Below are 22998 nucleotides of genomic sequence, written 5' to 3'. Positions count from 1 at the left end.
ACTTCCAACTGTAAGACGGCTTCAAGTGCCCCTCACTCCAGCAGGAGCTGCAGTAAAACACAGGCAGATTGTGCGTCCCTTATCCAGAATTCTGAAATCCAGAATACTCTAAAACTGTCTGCATGGGTGGCTAAGATAATGATACCTCTGCTTTCTGATGGTTCTGTCTACACAAACTTTGTTTCATGCATAATTTATTTTAAAAATACTGTGTATAAAATTACCTGCAGGGTAGGTGTATGAGGTATATACAAAACATAAATGAATCTCACGTTCAGACTTGGGTCCTATCTCCAAGATATCTCATTCTGTATATGCAAATATTCAAAAACTCAAAAAATCCAAAATCCAAAACACTTCTGGTCCCAAGCATTTTGGATAAGGTAGACTCAACCAGTGGAAAGATTTCAGAGTAGAGAGGGGAAGAGGAAACTGAGATAGAACATCTCCCTGGTTTTGGAATGCCTCCCTCCATAAACACTAAGGGAATTGTACAGCAACTTGCAAAGATGTGCCAGGGATGTCCTTTGATCCTGCCAGCAAAACACTGTGCGAACATATCCTTTTCACCAGCCATCAAGTTGGTGAGAAAATGGAACAAATTTCCCAGAGAAACTGTGGCAATCTCCTCACCGGCTAATCTAAGAAAAGATCAGAGCAACTTTTGCTAAATCTAAGTGATTACAAGTCTAAGGCCCCAAGGACCTGAAAGAGATGGGAGCATGATGCAATTGGTGGGCACACAGCAAGGTTTCTTTACAGTCCTACGCTGGTCCAGTTCAAAATATATGCTAATCCAGATTATTACATGAGATCATTAAAAAAAGAAAATTCCAATCAGCTCCTGCTTGTCATTCCATGCATTCCTGAAGTAATTACTAGTAAAAGGGAGGTCAAAATAGACGCAGGCAGACTAGCCAAATCTTTACTTCTTACAAGTTTTGTGGAACACAGTGTCTGGTTCAAAACCTAATTAAGGAAGGCAATGCAAGCAAGGACAGCCCCAGAGACTGGAGCCAAGGCTTCGGGACGACTCTCTAATAATGATGCATCTTGAGATATAGAGAAGAGGTTATGCAATATTACATTCACTTCGCTTTCCAGGCTTGCCTCAATCTATTAAGATACTTAACGTAGTACTTCATTTACCAGATGATACAAGCAATATACTTGTTCCAAGGCTATCAGGAAGCATCCAAGTTTTAGGTAGGGGAAGGAACAAACTTAGCAAGCAAATGAAGTGACAGACAAAAACTATAAAAAGGAGGAAGAAATGTGGCAGCACCTTTAAAACTAACTGGTTTTTATTTTAACACAGCACGGCTACGTCCAAACAAAAACCAGTTTTTCATAAGGGCCTTGCCAGGTGCCAAAAAAAGAAAAGAAAAAAGGCTGCCAATACAATTAAATTTCAGAGGCATGAAATTACAACCCCAGCTATAAAAATGAGGTATGCTTTGAACAACTATACCTATGCAAAACAAAGTATTGTGCCTATCTATAACTGTATAACTATGCAATTATGTTTAATTATGCAATCTCAGTTTTTAACCTGTGGGTATTAGAAATAAATTTAATATTTTTAATGTATGGTGTATTATAGCTTTTTCAGGTGGCCATGTTCTAGAAGAGTTTGATAGAAACAAACTCTGCTAGAACATGGCCACATAGCCCAAAAAACCCACAAAAAACTATGGATGCCAGACATGAAAGCCTTTGATTTCACTATTGTTTATGAATTTTGGCTATATTTGTGTATTGTGTATACACACAGCTTTCTCTGTTGTGGCACCCAAGTTATGGAAAAATCTCCCTTTAGAGACCACTGGTGTCATTCTGGCTCCCAGTAAGAGCATGACTTTTTACTAAAGCTTTGCATTTCAATCAATCCCATCAAAATTTGCACATGATTTTAAATGGTTTTAACCTGAGATGTTGCACTTCATGATGAGATATACATATTTTAATTAAAAATAACAACAATAATGTTAATAATTATAACTCTAGTCGTATGAACAATAGAGCTTGCAGCATCTCAGACCATACACACCCCACTTATGTGTAATCCACACATAGGCTTGCCATAACCCGGCTGCCCCCGTGAAATTCACGGATTGGAGGGTTTAAACCGTTTCCCGCCCGTTTTGCCCTTTCAATCCCGGGTTCCTGCTAACTCCAGGCCAGATTTTGTCAATCTCCAGTCAAGACTTTTGACTGACAAGCTCTGCCTGCCTGGAAGAAGGCAGGATTGGCTCCTTCCCCCCATGTGACCCCCTTAGTCACGCCTCCTCCTCCTCCTCTTCAGCCAGGAGCTCAGGCAGCAGCCAAGATGGCTGCCTCCAGGGAGAAGGAGAAGGAGCATGGCGGGGGGGGGGGTCTCCTGGTGTGTCAGCCTCCCTTGCCCCCCAGCCTCCCTCCTCCTCCTTTGTCACCAAGGGCTCAGCACAAAGGCAAAAGGCAAGGAGGCAGGCACCAGGGACTCCCTTCAATGTTCGTTGCTTTGCCTTTCTTTCCTGCTCCTCCTTTGGGGCTTCTCTCTGCTGTGGCTTCTGTGGGAGAGGAGAACAGGGGAAGGAGGAGGGGGAAAAAGCCCCACGCCAGTCGGTCTCCTCCATCTAAGCCAGCCCCCTCTTCTCTTCTTCCCCCTTCTTTTCTTTCCTCCTCCTCTTCTTCCCCTCTTTCTCCTCTTCTGTTGTAATTGTGTGCCCTCAACTCCTTTCTGACTTATGGCAGCCCTGCAGAGTTCCCCTGGCATAGTTTCTTCAAAGGAGGAGAGGATTGCCTTTACTTTCTCCTAAGAAGAGGCTGAGAGAGTGTGACTTGCCCAAGGTCTCCCACTGGGTTTCCGGGGCCATTCTGGCTCCTCCAATTCTCTAGCCATCAAGCCAGCCCCCTCTTCTTCCCTCCTTCTTCTTTTCTTTCCTCCTCCTCTTCTGTTGTTGTTATTGTTATTGCTATTGTGTGCCTTCAACTCCTTTCTGACTTATGGCAACCCTGCCTGGATGTGGAAACTAGTTTGCAGAATGGCAGTGGCACCAGAGACTTAGAACTGAAGAGCCCTTTGAGACCATAATCAGGCAAACCTAGCCTGGGGTTTCTTGGCAAGATTGTATTCTGAAGAGGTTTGCTGCCAGATCTGTCCTTGAGGCTGAGAGAGTTGGGAGTAGGACTTGCCCAGAGTCACCTAGTGCAACATTGCCCCATACTCTCTTTGTTAATTCCAACCTTTTGGACCTTCTAGTATTGTCATTATGATTCTTCACATGGTCTACCTTTCAGGATTACACTTATCAAGAATGTTCACACATATTAAAACATTCTGTGCTAACAAATTGGACACACAAGTACAGTAACAGCCCAAATCTACCATGCAGTGATACCCTTATAGTACCAACCAAAATGCACAAAATATATCATGCAAGCTTTCAAAGCTCCACTGACATCTTCATCAGGCAAAAGTGTTAAAAATCCAACAGAAGCAAGAAAGAAAGAAAGAAAGAAATGATAGTGTAAATGTGCTGTGTGTGTGTGTGTTTTAGAATTCGGTGTGTGTGTGGCCAGAAAGGGAATTACATTCCTGACGTCTGTCCAGGAATAATGCTAAAATGTCCTCCATTTTGATCATGCCTAAGAAACATGCATTTAGATTAACATTTTTTAAAAATCACCAATTTTTTTTCACGTGTCCTCCATTTTTAGAAATGTTTTCCTACATTTGAAAATGTTGTCCTACACTTGTCCTACATTTGTCCCTGTTTGGAGGTCCTGACTTATGGCAACCCTATCCACACATTATTGTTTTTCCAACAGAGATCTAACCCTGTTTGTTAAGTGATCACTGGATGTGTCCTTCAGACATTATAGCAAGGGCAAGGAAGCTGCCATATTATCTTCCAACAGTGCCACAACAGCATTTCAAGAAAGGGTGATCCAAAACCAGCAATGAGTGCAGAGAAGAATGCCTGGTGGGGCTTGCAAGTCTTTTGTCACCAACAGCATGGGATCAACCCAAGACTAAATGGCTCTCAACGACTTCTGTAATATAAACAGGAGCATGTACAAAGGAGGGCGACTAAAATGGAAACCATGCCCTATGATGAACGACAAGGAGTTGGGGATGTTTAGCCTGGAGAAGAGAAGGTTAAGAGGTGATGATAGCCCTATTTAAATATTTGAAGGGATGTCATATTGAGGAGGGAGCTAGCTTGTTTTCTGCTGCTCCAAAGAAGAGGTCCTGGAACAATGGATACAATCTACAGGAAAAGAGATTCCACCTCAACATCAGGAGGAACTTCCTGACAGTAAGGGCTGTTCGACAGTGGAACACACTCCTTCCTCGGAGTGTAGCGGAGTCTCCTTCCTTAGAGGTCTTCAAACAGAGGCTGGATGGCAATCTGTCGGGGATGCTTTGATTTGGATTTCCTGCATGGCAGAATGGGGTTGGACTGGATGGCCCCTGCGGTCTCTTCCAATTCTACGATTCTATGATTCTATAACCAAAGATTGCCTTGTTTCATTCTGTTTGAAACTAAAATCCTGCAAACTCAGCTTTTTGACTTCTGATCTGTTTATACATTTGAGAGGTGACTTGGAGGAGCATGAGGATGCCGAGACTGTTCTCAAGCCTTAGGGCAAGAAGAACTAAGGCTTCCTTCTGCCAGTAAACATTTTGGTGTCCCACCTTCTGCTGCTTAAGAAGAATAAATGCTGGAGAAAAGACAAAGGGAATAGTGCTACAGGGAAGGCCAGAAGGGGCTGCAGAAAATCCTTGGAGGATGTTGTTCAATGGAGTTTTGATACACTTATTTCCTAGTGTGTAGAATAAGCGGCAAGCAACGTTTTACCACGGCCCCTTTCAAACTGAACAATTTTCCTGGATTTATATCCTGCCTTATTGGATCCAAAGTGTCCTATAATTATAAATTATAAATGCTATACAATTACAGAGACCCATGGTACAGTGGTTTGCTCATCAAACTATAAGGCTGAAGATCAAGGTTTCATTTCCCACTTGACCAAGGAAACCCACTGAGTGACCCTGGGCAAGTCACATACTCTCAATCCCAGAAAACTCTGTAACAGGGCCCATATAGTCACCATAAACCAGAAACAACTTGAAGGCGCACAACAACAAGAAAAAACATTTATAGCATTTTCAACTTGGATTCAATTATAAACATTTTAACCCTCGTACTTGCTTTGTTACTGCCACCTCTTTTTGCAAATTTCTAGTACAGAAAACCATACTTCCTCTGTTTTCTCTATATTCTCATGGTTGAACCAAGCAGTTAGTCTGTCCATCTCTCTTGCATGTCAAAAAGTTTTATTAGCCAATCATCTACAGCTAGGAGGTCTTTTTTCTTCCATACTTGAGCTACAAGTAACCTTGCAGCTGAGATCATGTACAACATGAATCTCCACCATTTCTTTTCTATATGGGGTAGTGAATTCAACATATTTAATAAGTAAATTTCTGGTTTTAACTCAAATCTAATTCCCAAAATATCTTGTATTGAAATATGTCTTTTCTTCCAAAACGTTTTCAACTTAGGGCATCTTCATCATGTATGGTACCAATCAAAATCTAACCTCCTGTAACTTAAAACCTGGTCCTACCCTTTGGAGTAGCGGAGAAGACACCTGCCTTAAATCTCTGTGACAACTTTTGAGGTATTTAAAGAGTGCCATCATGTCAACCCTCAGTCTTCTCTTCACCAAGCTGAACATGCCCAGCTTCTCTCCTCATCTATTCTGCTTCCTTCTTAGAATCCTAGAACCCCAGCATTGGAAGGGGACTTAGGAACCACCAAGTCTAACCTCCCGCTCAATGCAGGAACTCCAGCTGGTGCATCCTCACCAGCAGGTAGCTATCCAGCCATTTATTGGAGATGTCCAGAGAAAGAGAAACTTGGCTTGGTGAAGAGAAGACTTGAGGGTTAACATGTCAAGAGGTTCCTTCTGATGTTCAACTGAAATCTCCCCTCCTGTTGCTCTTGTAATTTAAACCCTGGTCCTACCCTCTAGGGCAGCAGGGAAAATGCCTCTCCGCAACAGCCCTTGAGGCATTTCAAGAATGCAGTCACGCCACCCCTCAGTCTTCCCTTCATGGTTGTGTACCTCCAAGTGGTTTATGACTTATGGCGACCCTAAGGCAATCATGAAGTCTTCTTAGCAAGATTTTTTAAGAGGAGATTTGTCATTGCTTTCTCCTGAGGCTGAGAGCATGTGACTTGCCCAAGATGGGTTTCATGGTCGAGCTGGGAACTGAATCCTGGTCTCCAGAGTCACTGTCCAACACAAAAACCTCTAAGCCACACTGTGCTTTTTGTCTTATAGCTTCATTGTTGTTCTGTTTTTATTAAAGCTGCATGTATAAGAACAATTCTGTGTTCTTTAAAAGGGGGGGGGGGGAGAAAATATTTTTTTTCTATTTAAAGAACTGGTGAAAACCACACACTGATCTTCTCACTAACTTCACTTGACTGCTGAGATCTTCCACTGGTCCTCACAGCCCAAACGGTAATCTAGCACAGCAAGAAAAGACTTTCATCTGTTGGAAGCATACTCTAGTTCCAGGAAAGGCAGAGGGAGGGAAGGAACCCAAGTGAGACACAACAGATGAAAACAACACTCACTTTAAAAGCAGCTGCCAAAAAATTATTGTTAAGAGGGGAACAATTTTCAAAACTACCAATAATGCCACTGAAAGACAGCATGCTCAGTATTAATCACAGAGTGGTGGACCAAAGTGCATCCAAAGGCACAGTCCCATTGTGACTTAAATGTGGGCAAAGTAGAGCCACTCTTCCACACACCCATAATACCTTTGAACCATGTTTGTCTTCTGCCAGCATCATCCAGCCTTGTAATATAAATCCTCACTACAATCTCCTTCATGGCAAAGCTCAACACTTCTTAATAATGTCCTTGGGAGAGGGAGGGAGGGAAGGAAGGAAGGAAGGAAGGAAGGAAGGAAGGAAGGAAGGAAGGAAGGAAGGTTCTACATTAGCAAGTATGAGTAAATTTAAAATCTTCTAGTCACCATCACAACAAAGAGAGTTACTTACTATTCATCATGAGGAAGGGGGAGAAAAACACACAGAAGTGTTTCAGTACAGTACTGGCATACTATATATCACCCCAAGCAACTTTCTTAATAGCCCTGTCTGTGTTTTAAGAATTTATGTAAAAGAAAGACATTGCCAAATGAGGTGATAGTGAGGATTAACTGTAACTGAAAAGCATTCAGGTCCCTAACTAGGTCAATAGTCAGATGACAAGAAGTGTGGCAGCACCACAAAGACAAACCAGTTTACTGTGGCCTAAGTCTTCATATGCGACAGTTTATATACAATTATGAGACTTCTCAATAATAGTTCCTTGTGTACTGTGAGGTTCTCTCAGGCTCACTGGGAGCAAATGGAATGGGTCAGAGAGCACCTAGTATGAAGATTAAGGGCTAATGTGCAAGACTGGCCCTACCATTAAGCAGTGGTGAAGTAGGTGCTGGGGCCCAGAGCGGAGTCGGCCATGCAGGCCCCTGTCCTGTCACCACTGAAGATGTAAAATTCAAGTGTTGGTCATGTTGGCTTCTGCATGTGGAACTGAGATGCCGATGTCACCTCATCCTTTGCCTCTGGTAGCAAATTATTTTGATAAACCCTTACTAATATGGACTTGATATTAGAAGGAGAACATATAATGTACATGTAGGGGCCACTTTGATGCCCAGTAAGGCAGGCATGGTGCCATCAAAGCCAACTTTATCTAAAATAAATAATAAACAAAAACCAAAGAAAACTTAATATTACCCACAGGTTCTACAAGCCACCATCATGTATAGTTTCTCAGTCTTAACATGACCTTTAAAACTGTTTAGAATTTTTAGTTCACAGAAACAGAGAGGTGGCAGGAAGAAATGTACAGCTGAGTGAGGTTCAGTAAAAGTTTTCCAGCCAGGTTAAAGAGAATGTCACTAGTAGCCATGCTGGGGTATGAGATAATGGCCTCTGTTGCAAGACATGGCATCCAAGCTCAAGCATCTGTCTTCACAGAGATGCTCTACCAATTAGACAGGAGAGAGAGTGAGGCACAACAGAGATTATAATTGTTCCGCTATACTACAGAATTAGGGTTGAAGGCAAGGCCCAATTCTGAAGGCTTAAAGAACAAAAGGACTGCCATTTCCCCTCAAAGTCAGATTGAACAGGAAAAGCAAAGTGCGTGTTCTCCAAGCCATGGTCCCTGGACCACTTCTAGAGTGAGGGTCTTTAGCTTGATGTGGCTGCAACGAACAAACCTTCCTTATGATTCTGCCAGCCAGGCTGAGATCATCAGAGGTGGGCTCACTTCATGTCCACAATTGGCTGAGGAACACAAGATGTGGGTATCTTATTTATTTATTTATGGTATTTATGCCCCGCCCTTCAGCCCTAATGGCTCTCAGAGCGGCTTACAGTTATTATTTTTAATTAGATGGTTCCTTGCCCTCAGGCTTACAATCTAAAAGACACAACACAAAAGGAGAAGGGAATAGTGGTGGGGAAGGGGATGAGGTCCAGTGGTTCTTCTCTCCCTCTGAGGCCTGGACCAAGGCAGAGGGACTGGAGGGAGGGCTCTTCTTCTTCAGGCTAGCCCCGGTGGACCTGGGCCTGCCTGGTCACTTCCTCGCAGGCCGGAAGATGACAGCTATGGGTAGTAATGCTGAGGGCTTAGCACTCCTGATCTCATACCCCATGCTCCTCACTTCCCTAATGACCACACATCAAACCTTTTAGAATAACTGATACACACAAGAATCTCAGTGGCACTGAAGTCTAGGGCTAAAGAATGTATAGTTAACACACAAACTTGCTAGCCCTAGTATAGTACAATCAGTCCTCCATATCCACCAATTTTTTTTATCCACACAATCAGGCATCCATGGCTGGAAAATATTTTGAAAATATGTAAATTCCAGAAAGCAAACCTTGATGTTGCCATTTTATATAAGGGGTGTCATTTTACTATGCCACTGTATTTAATGGGACTTGAGCATCCACGGATTCTGGCATCCATGGGGTATCCTGGAATCCCCAGCAGATACCAAGGGCTCACTGTATTAACAAAGTCAGCTTTTGTGACCACAGTGGTAAATGTCTTAGAAATCCAGCCTGTGAGGAAAGCTTGATGGAGCTGAATAGATTTAGAAGACTAAAGAGAAGTCTTTACGTGTAGAAGATGGAGTAACATCGCTTCCTGCTGCTTCAGAGGACAGGTCCTGAGCTAATGGATTTCACTGATGACAAATGAGATTCCAACTAAAATTAGGAAGGACTTCTTGACAGTAAGAGGTCTTGGACAGTGCATTACATTAGAAAGGTAGTGGATTCTTCTTCATAGTAGGCTGTTAAACAGAGATCCTGGTAGATTCCTGCACTGACAAGTTGATGGTGGCACATGGGATTCAACTGTAAGCTTCTATGAACTTTCCCACTGTCACCTGGAAGCAACACCAGATGTGAGGTTCCTGACTCCAGTCCTAGAAACTCTGGCACTCTTCCCCTCCAGAGCCGATCCACTGACTATAAGCGCCACCAAAAACCTGTAAGACAACTGCAACACACAGAATGTGAACCAGATGTTCCAGGAAAACAGGCTGGTCTTCTGCCCCTCAGTCCAACTTAGGGTTTGAATAGTGTTTATTCTATAATGGAGAAGCCACTTTATCTTGTTGGTTAAAGAAAATGGGATGGAAAAATTCATACCATAATTTCTCAAGCACGGCAGCTGCCTGAAAGACATCCATGTAGCCCCACTTCCATTTATTGCAGCATTTTGCTTTACAGTCGCAAATCTCATCTGTACTGATATTATATAAGGTTGCTTACATTTTCCTGCAGGCTCCCTCCTTGAATCAGACCGCCAAGGCCTCACAAAGCTCTAGCCTGAATTCAGCAACAAAAGGCCCCCTGCAAAGGCAGCCCGTTTTCTGTGCTAGTGAGAGAAGAATGCCCTGGGGAGAAGGACAGAAAGGAAAGAAATGATCTGTGCTTGGTGAAGAGGTTTGTTCTATGTTCTCTCTCCCCCCAGCTCACTCCACATTCACTCACCCACACTTTAAAAGAAGCAACAACGGGAAGGAGAACACAACAACACAGTGACAGATTATAGGAATTAAAGCCGATGGCTCCAGAGGCGTAGTAGCCATGTTAGCCTGCCACAGCAAAGGCACAAAAGACTCTTTGTCCTTTTAAACCTCGCAGGGAAGTAAAATACAAGATGCACCACAACATGGGGGCCTGTCTTGGGTCTTGTACAAATTGTCACAGCTGGCCAAGTGTAGCCAAAAGCTGCCAAAATTGCAATTCTTTTCATCTTTTTGGTTACAGCCAGCCCCATGGGATATTCCCAATATCACATAGGGACAAAGTATGTTTGAAGGAGGGTGAAAATGAAGTGAACCAAGTCTGTTCTTCTTTTCTGCTTTCTCTTTTACTAAATGGCTGTAAAGTACCAATGAGACTGTTCAGCAGTAGCACACACACACAAAAAAAAAACGCAACAGACTGAGGACGCACAGAAGGCACAAAGTACATTTCTAAGTGGGCATGCCATGTCAGTGGCAAACTGCAATGATAGTTTCATCCTCCTCATCATTATAATCACCACCATTACTGTCATCTCCCTCCTTAAATCAGGAGCATTACAAAAAGATGCTTAGGAATGCATGCGGAACACAAGCTGCATTTTGCATATCCCTGATTTACCTGGATGTTACTATATGAATGCATTTGCCAATGTGGAATGTGCCTGTCTGTCCTTGAAGTAATAACAGACCAGAAATGCGAAGGAGGAGAGGGGCAAGCTCCTTGCTGGGATGGTGCACATTTCCAACCCAGAGCCCGTTCCAGCACACTGACCAGTTTGAAAATCCATAATCTGTCCACCTGAGAAACCAAAGAAGCCACTGCTTCCCTTTTATCTGACTACAGCACTTAAATTCAACAGAAGAAATCCTCTGAATTATATACATGAACGTCATTTTGAAAGAAAAGCGAGATATATAGCCAATAAATAAGTAACATGCTCTCAGCCTATGCTGCCATGGCACTAGTATTCCTCCATAATTTTAGCTGGTTCTCCCAGGTCTGATTCAACTTAATTAAAAAGCTATTATTATTTTGTCAAAATTATGCAATATCACATATGTTAATCTTTTATTTAAAGTTGTCCGGCCTAAATCCTCTATATTATGCTAGCTAAAAAAAACCCAACCTATACAGATATATAGTTGACCCTCCACATTTGTGGCTCTAACTATTTATGGTTTTGATTGAGGCTTTGATTTTTGTAGATTTGATTATTTGCAGATTTGATTAATATGTTCTCTCTAGGAATTTCTAGGTCCTCCAATGCAACTCTGCTGGAAACTGCCTACAGAGTTGCACTGGAGGATCTAAAGATTACCAAAGAAAACAGTTCTCTAGGCATTTGTAGGTCCTCAAGTATGATTCTGTGGTCAACCTCTGGCAGATGTTGATCATAAAGTTGCACTGGAGGACCTGGAGATTCCTAGAGTGGTGTTCTCCCAGATAAAAACATAGTGGCTTTTTATCTGTGGTTTTTTCACTTTCACAGGGGCCCCTAACCCTAGCAAATGTTGAGGGACGAGTATAATATGTTCTCTCTAGGAATCTCTAGGTCAGGGGTAGGCAACCTTTTTGACCCGGGGGCCGGGTTGCTGTCCCTCAGACAACTGGGGGGCCGAAGCCAAAAAATAAATAATTAAATAGTTTTTTTAAAAAAATTAAATAAATAAATAAACCAGGACAAATGTAGGACAAAATTTTCAAATGGTGGACACTTTTTTTAAAAAAGTGGAGGACACGCGAAAAAAATTGCTGATTTAAAAAAAATGTTAATATAAATGAATGTTTCTGAGGCGTCTATAGACAATTGCCCCCCTTGCCCCTGCGTGCGAGAGGTTTTGCAGTTTTTCCACATCCACAGGGGTCCTGTGCCCCTAACCCTAGCAAATGTAGAGGGACCACTGTATATCAATATACACACATGTGGAGGCAGGCAGGTGGCAGGCACATGCAAATACAAACTATTTAAATAACAATGACAAATATTTATTTCATAAACAGTGCTTCTAATTAGCTAGGTGTAAAGGAGACCTACAACAAAATGTTGCAGCCTCTGTCACCTAACACAAATACAGTGGGACCTCCATATCCACGGAGGAACCATTCTGGACCCCCCAACCCCAGCTTTTTTTTACAAAAAAAAAAGTGGGACCTTAAGTCCTGTCCTCCTTAATGGAAGTGCAATGTGTGCACACCTGCTAGTGTGGCTGCATGCACGTATGGCCACTGGGGACAATGGGGCTTGCCATCCGCGGATGCTCAGATCCATGGATGGCAAGCCCACAGATACAGAGGGCCGACTGTAGATCAAGACAATGTACTGAAGTGTAGTGCACAATGATAAGTTATCATCCAAAAACAGAAAAGAGTGCTCAGCAAAGGATGACATGAGCACTCGGCACCTCTGGCAATTGGGACCAGGAGCTTAACCTGGGAATCTCCACTCTCAAAGGTCATTTCTTGTTCTATCACACCTTGCCTCCAAAATATTCAGGGGGTTTCCATGCCACATTTCTTATCTATAAAATGGAATGATAACCATGCTTGCTATGACTCTCATATAATAACGTAAGTATAGTAGAAATGAAACTCACCAGTTTCAAGATGGATATGCTGAGGAATCAGGAAAAAGATGGTTAAGGCAGTGCATTCTGGGTTCATCAAAGAATACACACACACACACACTATTAAGTTAAAAGAAAGGTGAACAGGAATCCCAGAGTATCATCCTGCTACTGCCATTGATGGATGGCTTCAGTATGTCATTTTTGTTCATTCCATTTAACAGAAACTTTCCAAGTTCTGGCTTTTTATGGCTTTCAAAATTTTAAAAATTCAACTAAGCAAATTCAAGTAACAAATTTAATTTAAAACCACATCCGATTAAACATACAAGGAATGAGATTAGTAAAAAATCTAGCAGGATAAAAATGAAATCTCAGGGGCTTTTTAATGTCCACAAGAGAATTTTTAAGAAAGGTTTTCAAAATGGAGAATTCCACAAGCCTGGGGCCCTCACTCACAAAGTCCTCTCTGGCTCCAAGATCCCACCCAGCTAAACCAACTCCAAGGACAGGATCACAAAGCAAAGGTTGTGAAGCCAGTCTCAGAGACCAGGCTGCTTCACATCATATCAGGGTGGACAATCGAGGCAAATATTTTTGTAGCATGAAAGAACAGCCTACACCCCAAAAGTATTATTATGACTAGATTTTGAACAAAATTATTTTTCTGAACGGTCTTTGAAAGCATTAAAAATTCAGAAGAAGAGTTCTTGTAGCATCCAAATCTTCATGTGCAATCTTATTTATTATCCCACCTTTGTCCCAACATGTGATCTAAGATGGATCAAAGTATAGATTAAAGGAAGAAGAGCTGAAAAACAATGATTAGTTTTTTTTTAAAAAAACTATTACTGTATATACTCGACTATAAGTCAACCTCATGTATACGTCGAGAGCAGGTTTGGGGGCAAAAATTATAGATTTTGATATAACCCATGCATAAGTCGAGGGTGAAACTTAAGAGGCATGTAACAAAGAATGTAAAGGATGAAGGAAAGGAAACTGATGCCAAAGCATACTGCTATGTTCCCAACTGGACAGTCAAAAATGCCAAAAGCAGCACTGCAGGGGAAAGAGTAGAGGGGTTCGGTACTTCTTTTAGGTTCTCCCGGGGTCGACTAAGCTCTTATCTTTCACCACTCTACTCAGAAAAGGGGATGGTTTCTTTTTAAATAAGAGTTAAGTTGAATTGACCCTTGGATAAGTCAACCTAGGTTTTTTTGGATCAAGTTTTTGACTAAAATGTCTAGAATTATACATGAGTATATACAGTAAATGATAATTTTTTAAAAACACCATTAATTTAAAACAGTAGGAGAACAACTGAAAGCATAAGAATAAGAATTAAATATGGTACACACTCACCATTAAAAGACCTTTCTGCAACTAGCCATTAATCGTCAAAGACCTGTTTAAATAAAAAGGTCTTTACTTACTGGTTGAAGGACAGTGGTGACAAATCAAGCCTAGCCTCTCATGGAAAGGAATTCCACAACTTCGGAGCAACCACCAAGAAGACCCTTCACAAGTCCTCACCATATGGGCCTGTTACAATGGTGGGATGGAGAGGGACCCTGCCAACAAAGATCTCAACACTCAGGTAGGAGCATATAAGGAGTCATGGCCTTTCAAACCGCAGATGTAACATCTGTCATCACCAAGCTTTCAGAAAAAATACAATTTACTGAGTCTTGGTTTAGGTTATTCCTCTGGAACTCACAACAACTAGAGTCTGCAATGGAAGCTACCCAAAGTGAAACGTCTTCTTGAAATCTTTTTTCAAGCTCAACAGGTAACATCAGAACCGCGTGAATGTCTAAGCAGACTTAGATAGCTGCCATTAAATATTTGTTAATTGGTTGATGAGGTAGTTAAAGTGTTTAAATAACATCTTTATACTGGCCACTAGGATTATTTACTTTACAGAAGCTGGCATTGATAATAGACGAGCAAATACAGAACAGAACCGTTTCTTTTAAAAATGCCTAACTTACTTGACTCATCAAATGCTCTAATCCTGGCTAATGTTTGGAGGAGTTCTCCTCTGGTTTTAAAATATGCACAATAATCTCACAAATTATATTGACAAGGCAAACAGAAACAGAACACTGTGCATTAATAAGAGAGGTTTGTCAAACAGTATGCTCTTGATAGCTGCATTAATACTTCCTGGTCAATAAAGGTTTAGAAGAGTAACCTGTCGGCACTTTACGGCACATACAATCCAGCATAAATATTTATGGCTGTGGTTGGCTTCTGGTGCTTGAGATGGAGGCTTAAAAAAAAAACCACACGCACCAAGCAGTTTATAACTTTCAAAAGCTGCTGTGCAAAAAATGGAAGGCTTACAGACAAGGTATGACGCTATAGGAAAATGCTTCGACAGATCTAGGCTACTTCATAACTAAACTCTGAACCAATTGTTTTAATGGCTGTAATTCTGTATTACCTACTAGTATTCGAACTACTATTCCAAAATATAGCTGCGTTAGTCTGGAAAATCAGTATGCAACGGGATCTTTTAGCACGTTAGAGACTAACTGAAAGGAAAAAGTTGGTAACATGAGCTTTCGTAGACAAGTCTATGGAAGTTCATACTACCAGCTTCTTTTTTAGTTAGTCTCAAAGATGCTACAAGGTCCCTTTGTGTAGCTAAGTAGAGTCTCCCAGCCCCAATACTGGGCATCAGGATTGTGAGTAACATATTGAATAATGAATACCTAGGGATCACGAATATGAACCAGTCATGAATGTGTAACTCTAGGTTACACATTTTTAGCTGCCTTATTGAATTCTGTCCAATATTTTTTGACCTGGAGACTCTCAGCCTCAGGCTCAACCCTAGCCTTCAAGATCAAACTTATCTATTTAGCTTGTCCTAGGCAGGTTTACCATGACTGACTGGCATTGGAACAGGTTAGAAAAAAGATGATATTGGGAATGTGTTGGGTTGTGCAGTGAAAACATCAACCATTGTGCAGCTACTTCAGAATTAAAGCAAATAACATGCAGGAGATCATTAGGAAAGGAACTGAAAACAAAACAGCCAGTACTGCTTTTATCCAAACTGCTTTTATCCCGATCCACTCATGCATTAAAGCTCTAAACTGTTTTAAAACTGTTTTAATAGTTTTGTTTTAACTTGTCATGCTATATAATACATTTTTAGCCTGTTTAAATTATTTACTGTACATACTCATGCATAAGTGTAGAAATTTAGGTCAAAAAACTGACCTGAAAAACCTGAGTCGCCTTATCCATGGGTCAATGTAAGCACTGTATCTTAACTCTCATTTAAAAGAAGGAACTATTAAGAGTATAATCTGTCCTGGAAGCACTGACCTCCTCTACTCTCTCATCCATCCAGCCTTAAGAGTAAGCACAAAGAGTTATGTCTGCTGGAATTTTGTAAGTTCTTTGATTTGATCTGCTTCATGCTTTAGATCCTCTGCTATATGCCCCCAAATTTTACCCTGACTTATCCACGGGTCATAGCAAAATCCATAATTTTGGTGCCCAAACCTGCCCTTGACTTATACATGAGGTCGACTTATAGTCGAGTATATACGGTAAGAACAGGTTGCTCACCTGTAACTGTGTTTCTTCGAGTGGTCATCTGCGTTCACACAAATGGGTTTATTCTGCACCTGCGCAGCAATGCTCGGAAACTTCTAGAATCTCTGGGCAGAAATCAGTTTGCAACTTTCTGCAACTTTTTGGCGGTAGCTCCGCCCACCTCTATATAAGGCCCCTAGCGGTCCCGCTCTCTTCAGTTCCAAATGAGCCGCAAGCGCGGTAGAGAATTTAGCCAAGAGCCAGACACTGAGGGGAGGATGGGCGGGTTTGTGTGAATTCACAGATGACCACTCGAAGAAACACAGTTACAGGTGAGCAACCTGTTCTTCTTCGTGGTCTCTGCGAATCACACAAATGGGTATAGACTAGCAAGCTATAGTCAATGGAGGAGGGAGTGTCAATCATATTGTGAAGTAAAGTACTAAGTCACTATAATTATGACAATAACCATAATAAAGTTTAACCAAAGAAACATACTTTGATTTATTATTATTTAGCAGGTTGAGTGAATGGCAGAAAGTAACACTGCCCTCCCAAATGCTGCTTCTTGTCTGGCCCTGGCATCCAGCCTGTAATGTCTGATGAAAGTCAGTGGTTGGGACCAGACAGCAGCCTTACAAATGTCCTCCAAAGAGATTCCAGTCAAGAAGGCGGAGGACGTTGTTACCACCCGTGTTGCATGGGCTCGAACCCGACAAGGCACCGGCTTACCAGCCAACTGGTAGCAGAGGTGGATGGTATTCACCACCCATTTTGAAAACCTCTGAGCTGACACCGGCAATCCTTTTTGACTTCAGAATAGCAAACAAATAGTCTCTCTGAACGCCTTGTAGCAGAAGTTCTGTCTAAGTAAAAGGCCAGTGCCCTGCGAACATCCAGGGCATGGAACTGACGTTCAGAGTCTGTGGTCGGGTTCGGAGCCAGGGTCGGCAAGACAATGTCCTGGTTCATGTGGAATGCAGACACCACCTTTGGCAGGAAGGTGATGTCGGTACGGAGAACCACTTTGTCTTTATGAAAACGCAGGAAGGGCTGGTCAGCCCGTAGAGCACACAGCTCACCTGCGCGACGTGCCGACGTGATGGCCACTAGGAAGGCTGTCTTCCATGTCAAAAGTCTTAAGTCCGTAGTGGCCATGGGCTCGAATGGTTTGGAAGTCAATCGGTTGAGGACCACGTCCAAGCTCCATGCCGGTACTGGGTTGGACACTGGAGGGTGGAGATTGTTGAATCCCTTGAGGAATCTCTTTATGAGGGGTTCCCCAAATAAAGATGGTTTACCTTTTAACAAATAGTGGGAGGAAATTGCGGAGAGGAGCTTGATGGAGCTTAAACAAAGTCCTGAGTCGGACAGAGTCATAATGAAGTCCAGGACTGTCGGGACGGAGACCTGAGAGGGATGGATGGCTCTGTCCCGCAAAAAAGCAAGAAACCTGTCCCATTTATATACGTAAGATTTCTGTGTGGCCGGTTTCTGGGCTGCGAGCAGGACTGCTCGGACGTTTGCGGGTAGAGCTGTCAGCACCGTATCCTCCATGCTACCAATGGGAGCAAGTGCATCTCGGGATGGAGAACTTGACCGTCGTGAAGTGAGAGTAGATCCGACCGGTAGTCGAGTCGGAGATGGTCTTGCGATAGCCGGAGAAGTGGGGTGAACCACGGCTGTCTGGGCCACCATGGGGTGACCAGGATCGCATCCGAGCGGTCCGCCAGTATTTTGGAGAGTACTCTTGTGATGAGTGGAAATGGAGGAAAGGCGTATAGCAGCCCTTGAGTCCATATGAATTGGAAGGCATCTCCCCTCGAGCCCGGCGCTCGGGTTCGAGAGCAGAAGATCGGCCTGTGGGTGTTGAGGTGGGTTGCAAAGAGGTCCATCACCGGTAGTCCCCAGAGGGAGAATAGATGATCGACCACGTCTGGATGAAGTCTCCATTCGTGGCAGGTTGTGGGTGACCTGCTGAGCTGATCTGCCAGGCTGTTCTGGTCTCCGGGAAGGTGGATGTATTGGAGTAAGATCTCGTGGAGGATACACCATTCCCAGATACGAAGGGTGACGGACAGCAGTGTTGTCGACTTTGTGCCACCTTGTTTGTTTAAATAGTACATTACGGTGGTGTTGTCCGTGAGGAGAAGCACCACCCTTTTGGCAAGAACGGTCTGGAAGGCCCTGAGTGCTTTCTCTACGGCTAACATTTCTAATACGTTGATGTGCAAAGCCGCTTCTGCAGGTGTCCACCTGTCCTTTACCGTGAGGTCCAGAGTGTGGGCACCCCAGCCTTGAAGAGAAGCGTCTGTAGTAAGGGTAATGTCCGGTCGAGGTGGGAGGAAGGGCATGCCCGAACAAACGTTGTTGGGTTGGAGCCACCACCGCAGAGACTTTTGAACCTTCCTCGGGATGGTGAGCATCTTGGAGGGGGGGTCCCGTGTGGGATCGAACACGGACAGGAACCAAGATTGGAGGGGCCTGAGGCGAAGCCTTGCCCAAGGGGTAACAAAGGTAGTGGAGGCCAAGTGTCCCATTGCGACTTGGATGAGTCGAGCCTGTAGCCGTCTGTAGTGGATGCAGGGCGAGATTGCTAGACAAAGGGCCTTGAACCTTGTCTGTGGGAGGAATGCTTTCTGCTGTACCGAGTCCAGGGTTGTCCCTATGAAATCCATTTGTCTGGCAGGGGTCAGATTCGATTTTTCGAAGTTGACCTGGAGACCCAAGGCGGTGAGGAGAGAAAGGGAGAACTGAATGTCCTTGAGAAGAGTCTCCTGGGACGATGCGGTGAAAAGCCAGTCGTCCAGGTACGGGAAGACCGTGATGCCTCTTTGTCGTAGGTATGCCACTATGGGCGCCATACATTTTGTGAAGACCCGTGGCGCTGTAGAGAGTCCGAACGGGAGGACCTTGTACTGAAATATCTCGGGCCCGATAGCAAATGCAAGGAACCTGCGATGATCTTCCCGGATGGCACTATAGAAATAAGCGTCCTTCAAGTGGATAGTCATGAACCAGGCATCTTTCTGTAAGAGTGGCAAGATAGAAGCAAGGGTTACCATCCGGAAGCGCTTGCAAACTATAAAGGCATTCAGGCCTCGCAGGTCCATGACAGGTCTAAGTCCGAAATCTTTCTTAGGGACAGTAAAATATCTGGAGAAGAAGCAACATCGGGCCCGAGCGGGGTCGACGGGTTCGATGGCACCTTTCAGGAGGAGGTTGCGCACTTCATCGAGAAGGGTGTCCGAGGGGACGGTGGAAATTAGGTCTCCGGTGGGAGGGAGCTCAGAAAACCCAAGGGCATAGCCCCTACGGACGATGGTAAGTGCCCAAGAGTCAGTCGTGATAGATGCCCAGGTGTTAAAAAAGGGTCTTAATCTATCACCAAAGGTGACGACGAGGTGCGCAGGAAGGTTTCAGAACCTCCTTTTACCTCGGGGATCCTTTTTCTTATAGCCCTGTTGAGATCTGGGCTGTGGTGGTTGGCGTCGGTCAGGAGGGCCCGAGGGAGAATGAGAGGGGCGAGCCTGGGGGGGCCTGTCTGGTTGGAAGGCTCGGTCCTGAGGCTGGTAGCGGTACTGGGTTGAAGGGTATCAGGGTCGGTGCGCACCGTATCTCTGTCGAGGCAACTTTGATGAGGAAGTAGACATACCGTGTTTCCTTGCAGCGGTCTTCATTCGGTACCGAAAACTTAGTTTTTCAATCTGTTTCTCTGTTAAACAGCCCCGAATTGTCAAAGGGCATGTCCTCAATCGCCGCTCTCGCTTGTGGGGTGAGGTCCGAAGCCCGTAACCATGCATAACGGCGTAGGGCTATGGACCCGGAGAGCACCTTAGAGGCACAGTCAGTGGAGTGCCTGGCGGAGATAATTTGTTGGCCCGCCATAAGATGAATTTCGTTGCGGAGCGCAATCATCATCCGCCTTCTGTCCTCAGGGAGTTCGTTGATGGTGGGATCCATCTTCTCCGTGAGCAACTGGATATAGGCACCCATGCAGGCGGCATAGTTAGCTATTTTCATATCCAGAGCAGCAGAGGCATAAAACTTCTTAGCAAGACCATCTAGCTTCTTGCTATCCTTATCAATTGGGTAGGAGGACGGACGTGGGGCGAATGTAGTCTGGGCCCCTTCTACGATGGCCGAGTTGGGTTTGGGGTGAGAAGAGAGCCAGGATGGTGCTGACGGTGTCACCCTGTAGAGGTTTTCAATTTTGCGAGAGGTGGATGATATGGTGGCAGGTGTGTCCCATGACCTCTTCGCGATTTTCTCCAAAGATGGAAGGTAGGCCAAGGCCGGTGGTGCCGGTGCTGAGCCATGGATTCTCCTCTCCACGGGGTCGAGGGCATCCTCCTCGGGATGTGCGACCTCCAATTTGAGGGCGTCAGCCATCCTGATGATCCGGTCGGCAAAGGCTCTCACGTTGTCAGTGGGGGAAGGTACTGCAGGTTCCACAAACGACAGCGGAGACTCCGTATCAGAGATGGGAGAGCGCGAGCGGGACCGTGTGTGAGATCGGGACCGAGAACGGCTCAGACGAATGACGTCTGGTGAGATGTCTCTAGTGGGTGTCAAGGGAGGCCTGGAACGGCTGTCGTCCTCAGGGACAGCGTCAAGTCGTTGAGGAGACCTCAGTATGGTTCTGGTGGGTCCCGGGAGGTTGCACCGGAGGTGGAAAGCCGACACAGGCAAGAAATATTGACCCGAGTGGTGGTCATAGACCAGGTCCGGATAAGAATGGAAGAGGTCTTGGTCTGGAGAGACTCTGGCTGGTGGGTCATAGGCTGAGGCTTCATCTGCCTCTGTGCCGAGGGTGGCCCGATCTTTCCGAGGGGGGGAGCGGATCCGACGTCTGTCCCGTGGTGGGGAATGAGAGCGAGCCCGCGGCCTGTCCCGTAGCGGGGAACGAGATCTGGGCCTGGCCTTCTGAGGAGAGGGTGGGATATCGGAGTCCGGAATTTCCCCCTCGGACTCAGAGGAGCCGTCAAGGTTCACGATTTGGAGATCCTCAGTCGGCACTGACAAGTGGCTAGAGATGAGGACCCTCGGTTCCTAAGGAGGTGGTACCGATGTCGTAGGCAACGACGGTATAGGGGTTGCCGCCGGTCTAGCCTCTGGAGACGGTACAGGCATGAGCCTCGAATCCGGTGGTACCGAAACAGTGCTTGGAGGGCCCTTACGATGCACCTTAGCAGGAGGTGATGCAGAGCAAGCCCTTTTGGAGCCGCGGTCCTTTGAAGAAGGCTTGGGGGGCTTTTGTTTGTCCCCTTGCCGTTTCCTAGAGGGTTTGGATGGGTGTCCCTCCCCGTCTGCAGATGTTGTGGCCGCGGAGGGCTGATTTAAGACTTTATCATAAAGGGCTGCCTTAAGGGTCCGGTCTCGGTTCTTCAGAGCCTGGGTGGACATGGCTTTGCAATGGGGGCAGGAGCTTGGGATGTGGGCCTCCCCCAAGCAAAGGACGCATTTGTCATGGCCATCGGCCATAGGGATCTTTACCCCACAATTGGTGCACCTTTTGAAAGAGGCCATGGCGGCCGATAGCCTTTCCCGCCTAAACGGGTCCGCCGGTTATGGAAATCGGCGTCAAAGAGTGGTCAGTCGTTCCGAAGGTCAGTCAATGTCTAGGGAGAGTCCGTGAGAATGGTCAAACGTGCCGAAGGTCAATGTCCAGAGATCCTATCCAAGAATGAGCGACGATAGCGAAGTTCCTCGAGCTGCTAGCGCGGCGGAATGAAGGAACTGAAGAGAGCGGGACCGCTAGGGGCCTTATATAGAGGTGGGCGGAGCTACCGCCAAAAAGTTGCAGAAAGTTGCAAACTGATTTCTGCCCAGAGATTCTAGAAGTTTCCGAGCATTGCTGCGCAGGCGCAGAATAAACCCATTTGTGTGATTCGCAGAGACCACGAAGAAGAATATTGTTTATCTTACTGGTTAAGCTGATTTTATTGTATTTTATCAACCTGACATCATATGACACAGGACAAGATATACATTTTTCCTGACAGGTTTTCCCTGTCATTGAAAAGGGACACTCTAAGAACACTTTGCAGGCACAGCAGTGACAATGTTGTGCAGTAAGCATTTTCAAAGATGGCATTCTCCAACTTTAATTGTAGTTTAAAAGTAAGTAATGTCCCCAGTCTCTCTCCCTCTCTCTCCCCCACACTCCAACCTTCCCTCTCTATCATCCACCTCTTTAAAGAAATATATTTTTGGGCCAAAGAAGGAAATGTTTATCGCATGAATGATATGGCTTGCCTCAAGATTAGGGGTTGCTCCTATGTAAGGTAACTTATAAATTTTAAAGATCAATACTCAAAATTGTGTAGCTCTTTGTTGAGAGATGATATGATAACCTTGTTTAAATATTTGAAGGGATGTCATATTGAGGAGGGAGCAAGCTTGTTTTCTGCTGCTCCAGAGACTAGGACCCGGAGCAATGGATGCAAGCTGCAGGAAAAGAGATTCCACCTCAACATTAGGAAGAACTTCCTGACAGTAAGGGCTGTTCGACAGTGGAAGATGCTGCCTTGGAGTCTGGTGAGTCTCCTTCTTTCGAGGTTTTTAAAGAGGCTGGATGGCCATTTGTCTTTGGTGCATTGATTGAGAGTTCCTGCATGACAGAATGGGGTTGGACTGGATGGCCCTTGTGATCTCTTCCAACTCTATGACTCTATGCTCATATGTATATTAAATGCTGGTGGCACCCAGAAAGCAAACAGAAATGTGTGATTTTACTAAATGCACAT

At 44.6% G+C, this 22998-nt stretch overlaps 1 protein-coding gene across 4 annotated transcripts in view; it reads right to left on the bottom strand.

Moving 5' to 3' along the window:
• NCOA1 (nuclear receptor coactivator 1) overlaps positions 1–22998 on the bottom strand; it is a 401716-nt gene that overhangs the window by 256721 nt on the left and 121997 nt on the right. The window contains exon 1 of one of the 4 annotated variants that reach the window (XM_089528751.1): positions 9870–9994. The exons of the other annotated variants lie outside the window; for them this stretch is intronic. The gene's annotated coding sequence lies outside the window, so the exon portion shown is untranslated. Of the gene's footprint in view, positions 1–9869; positions 9995–22998 lie in introns of those variants that run through there. 4 annotated transcript variants of the gene reach the window in all.

The sequence above is a fragment of the Sceloporus occidentalis genome, unplaced genomic scaffold (assembly GCF_023333645.1).
Source record: "Sceloporus occidentalis isolate IW3139 unplaced genomic scaffold, rSceOcc1.0.p SCAF_6, whole genome shotgun sequence".
Lineage (NCBI taxonomy): Eukaryota > Metazoa > Chordata > Lepidosauria > Squamata > Phrynosomatidae > Sceloporus > Sceloporus occidentalis.
This window is presented reverse-complemented; position numbering and strand designations above follow the sequence as displayed.